The sequence below is a fragment of the Tamandua tetradactyla genome, chromosome 1 (genome assembly GCF_023851605.1).
Source record: "Tamandua tetradactyla isolate mTamTet1 chromosome 1, mTamTet1.pri, whole genome shotgun sequence".
In the NCBI taxonomy this organism is placed as follows: Eukaryota; Metazoa; Chordata; class Mammalia; order Pilosa; family Myrmecophagidae; genus Tamandua; species Tamandua tetradactyla.
The window spans coordinates 103,196,245-103,200,906 of record NC_135327.1 but is presented as its reverse complement, the minus strand read 5'-3'; the positions used below and the strand labels follow the sequence as shown (position 1 = coordinate 103,200,906).

Below are 4,662 nucleotides of genomic sequence, written 5' to 3'. Positions count from 1 at the left end.
GCACCGCGCGCGCGCCGTGAGGTCATCGGCGCCGCCGCCGGCCGCGGGCCGGGGGGAGGGGCGCCTGTGGCTCTGTGTGCGTTACAAGGTGGGGGGGGCGGACTGTGAGTGAATGTGGGTAACTATGTAACTGCGTGCGTGTGAGACCAAGATGAGAAGGAGAGGATAGTGCAGAAAAAGGGTGGGGTGGGGTGGGAGGGAGGGGTTGTGTTTCGCTGTGACAGTGTGGTGAAAGCCGGGAGCCGGAGAAGGGCAGTGCAGGGAAGGAAAAGTGACGTGATGCGTGTAACAGTGTAACTGCTTGTGTGCTAATGCGGCCGGGGTGGTAGTGGAGAGGGACAGGACAGTAAGGCGTGGAGGGGAAAGATGTGAGTGTAGCTGAGTCTGACGAACCTGGGGAGGGAAGAGGGACAGTGCAACAAAGTGGGGGGAGGGCTATGAATGTGTGTGTGTGTGTGTGTGTGTGTGTGTGTGATTGAGAAACCGAGAGAGAGGAGGAGGAGGGAGAGATATGAGTCTCTGTGAGCTCCGTGTGGGCCAGAGGAAGCCTGTGTGAATACGTGTGTTTGTGTGAGAGGGAAGAGGGAGGGTGCGTGTGTGTGCGCTCGTGTGTGCGCGCGCCACAGAGCTGGGGGTGGAGAATAGAACAGTGCAGCACAGCGCGCATACGTAAAAGAGCGAGACTGGCAATTTGAAGAGTGCAACTGCGAAGTTGAGTGAAGCTAAGTAAATACTATTCCCAAATGCTGCCACTGACGCCAGATTCTTCCGGCTGCCTGCGACTAAAATCCTGAGGGATCTTTTTCTTCTTGAACACCATCACTACATTTTTGAAGACACCTTATCAATACCTTCCTTTCCCTTCCTGGCTCTCCCGACAAATAGTAAAAAGGCTAAGATGCTGAGGAGCATTTTTAGGGGTGAGAAGGGATTTGCGCGCGTTTGCGCCCAGGAGTTGTCCCTTGGCTGCGGACGCGCTTCCCACCCCACCCCCTCCGGAGGTGAGATTCGCCTTTGGAAGTGCGCGTCCTTTCTGGGAGTAGCGATGTGTTTGCCCCGTGGCGTGGAGTAGATTTCAGTACAGAAGAATTGGGTAGAAAAGAAAAGGAAGCGAGGGGATTTTTTCTTCACTGCGTGAGAAATTGAGGAGTGTTTTATGAAATTTAGAAGTTGTCACGGGTAATCTCACTGCCTCTTTCTGAGAAAAAAAGAAATCCGAATTATGACTAAAGTCAGTGGGTTCTGTTTATCTGATTTTGACAAATCTTGGGCTGCATTTAATGAGGCGTTTGTGAATAATGGCGTTTGGGCCAGAGATCTATGAGTGTATGAATATGTTAATAGATAAACCCAGTTCAAATCGGGAAGTTTTAGTCACTGACTTGCCATTTGTGTTATTTGCCATCGGTAATGTCACTACAATCTCACGATCACAACATGAGAACAACTTAAATCACAGCACCACAGCAGAGGTGCAAAAAAAAGCCCAGAGACCTTGGAGTCTTGTTGAACATTCATGTTAAAAAAAAAAAACAGTAACTCATATTTTTAAGCAGTTACAAATGCTCGTTTTAAGATGAAATTGATTAAAATGTGACCAGCTGAAAAAACTGTTTTGTTTTGCCTGGGGAAGCATTTTTTTTTTTCTTGTTGTTTTTGAATCCTCCTCAAGTGCATCACAGCTTCTGGAGAGGTCAAAAAATCCTCCTGGGATTTTCTGAACTCCAAAGCCAGGTTATGTCATTTGTGTAAGTTTCACTGGAGAGAGTTGAGGCTGATGGTTGTGGTGTGAGAGTATGCTGCTGTTCCCCTTTTAACGGCGTTGGAATATTGACTGTACATCATATCTATTGATTAAGGGGGTAAGGAACACTCTCATACTTTGAAGTAAGTGTGAAGTAAATTAATGAACTGCTTTCTTTCTCTGAAGGCTGACGCTTACCATAAACGTCGTGTTTCTCCCTGCAAGCCGCTCTGAATGATTTTAGCGTGTTGAGAAGGCGTGACAGGCCAGCCCAGAAGGAGGAAGGGGTGGGGGAAGGAGGGAACTCCGTTTAACAAATAAAAGAGAATTAACTTCATTGCTTTGGTCTCCTTCTTATAATGATATTCATTTTAAGGACCTAATACACACTTGTTCAAATTTGGGGTTTAATTCTAATCAATACCACACCCTCAAAGGTGGAGGGAAAAAAGCTTTAGGGGAGGACTCTTGTCCATGAATAGTTATAAATCTTTTTATCCTCCTCTCTTCTGGGAGGAAGTGAGGCAGGACTATTGAAAAGTTTAATGTTGATTCTGTGAGTAAACAGAGGCGTTAACCACTGTTTCCTCAAAAGTGCCAGAAATTAGAAAAACCCAGCATCATGTGAGTCCAATTTTGTACTACCTAATTCTAAGATTTATCATTTTTATAAATTCATTATAGAATTATATGTAATTCCTCCCATAAAAATGGGTCACAATGATGGGGGTGATTTAATTAATGTACTGGATTCTCCAATTTGCATAAGGTTGGTTTGCAGCATTTGGGAATTTTCACAAAGGTGTGTATTAGAGCTTTTTTCACTAGGTTAAAATATAGATAGATAGATGTGACATGTACTGCCTTTACAAAAGTGAGGTATTAGATGTTTACTTCATAGTAGTATTGGCCTTTTTCACCACCATCCCCAGAAATGATTACTGTGTGTGTGCCAAGAGGCATAAACTAGAAAAGTTAAAAAGGAAAGCAAGAGAATTATATAATTGACCAAAAATTAAAATAGTAATATCTTGCTTCTGGCTTCAGTGACACTGGTCTTAATAGTAGCCCTTTGTCCACTCTGGAGAAGTGACTCTATCGTTTTTTAATCCCTCTTAGGAGGGAACATCTGTAATTCATTGTAGATATAGCCTACCCAGCAAAGCATTTAAGAACGCATAGAGTTCTGTTTGCCTTTTGTTATATTGATCGTTACTTGTGAGTATTATATCACAACATAATTGGGAACGGAATGGGGAAGAAAAGATAGGAAGTATAGGCTTTCTAACATTAATTAAAAGTTTCCCCCACCCCATATGAAGTTTAATGTGCTGGGGTGGGGGGGATAGATGGATGCTCTGCTGTTTCTTGCAAACCTGTGGGATCCACTTTCAATAAGGCTAAAATCTATTAGCATTCTGTATGCATCTGCAGCATAAATTTCATTTGAATTTCAAATTTAATAAACCAGGAGGTTTTTAATCATCCCTGGTTTTATTTGTTTGATATTAACATGCTTATTGACCGGGTCTGGTGACCAGTTTGATCATTACAGGACAGCAAAAAGTTAATTAAAACGACCACAGCCCCTTAATCATATCATCTGTCTCATCCATGTCTCTCTCTTTATTACCGGTGATGATGGATAGTCTCCCAGATTAATTTCTCTGTTTCTTCGATTTGGACAACAGCTTTTGGGACCTAATTTACATCCTGGGAACAACTTGCTCAAGTATATCTAACACCTTGCAGCTACAATATATATCAACATCTCCTTAGATGGAGAAGAGAAGGGGAGATTTTTTGCAGGCGGGTTTGAAGACTAATCAATGTTCTAGTCTGGAACCGTTAAGCTTTCGCAGCCGAAGAAACAGAAGGTTCTAAAAGCAAATTGGAGGCCTCGATCTCTGCTTTTCCTTTTTTTAGGGGGGGGGGGGGCGGGAAGGGGGGTGGTAGGCGGGGGAGTGGAATATGTTTCAGCTGTTTGGTTAAAATGTGTTAGATACAGCGACAAGTAAATAAAGCCATTGGCCACCATCAAATAGAATTAGGGATTTATAGTTGAAAACATCAAAGTTATCCAGGCTTTCAAGAGTCAGACAACTCATCTCCACCAAATACCGTTTTGAGCCTAAGTGTAGTCGGGAATATAAACCGCGTTGAAGAAACCAAGCAGAAAACAAGGCTCCTGAACTATAGGCGCGTGCCGCTGCTGGGTACGTGTAAACCGGGTTCTTCGCTTCTCGGTTTTCGGAGCTTTGGGAGGGAAGCGCAAGCTCTGAAAGCTGACCAGCGGGTACCTGCTGCGGGCAATGTGAACGCGGAGGCCGCCGCGAGCCCCAGCCCGGTGCTTCTCCTGGGGTGGCCAGGAGGCCTCCAACCCCAGTTACCGCGCGGGGACCACTATCAGCGCCGAAGCGATGGATGCTAAATAAAGCGTGAAGCTAGATGGGGAGGGAGCCCAGAGCTGCCGGCGACTGCAAGGAGGAGCGGACTGGGCCAGGTTGGGGGTGTCTCCTATTCGAGTGCTCTCTGGTCAAAGTTTCTTTCCAGCTGAAAAGAAAACCTGGCCAGGCGTGGACCTGTGGATTCTTGAGGGGTGCCCCTCTGCCATCCACTCCTGCTTTTGGGTGGCTTTACGAGGACGTTGCCTAACATTTCCTGAGAAGGGAGATAATAAAAGCCCCTCGCTGGTGGCAGATTGTTGAGCCATGGGTGGGAAGAGTTCAGTCGGCCACAGCCCAAAGAGGGCTGCATTTTCCTTATTGGAAAATGGGAACTTCCACGCTGAACAATAGCCTCTATTAGTGAGGTTATTCTGTTTCAAACTGTCCGACCACATTTACAGCAGAGTCCTTACTTTCCTGTTACTGCTTAATTGGATGCATTTGCTGACCACCGCAAAGCAATAGTGACTC

The 4,662-nt window shown here is 45.3% G+C and overlaps 1 long non-coding RNA gene across 1 annotated transcript; it reads left to right on the top strand.

The window, feature by feature from the left end:
* Positions 1-223: 223 nt before the first annotated feature.
* Positions 224-2,081, top strand: LOC143685843 (uncharacterized). The gene is made up of 2 exons (XR_013176775.1): positions 224-1,001; positions 1,931-2,081. It is a non-coding gene; the product is annotated as an uncharacterized LOC143685843 (long non-coding RNA).
* Positions 2,082-4,662: the final 2,581 nt, after the last annotated feature.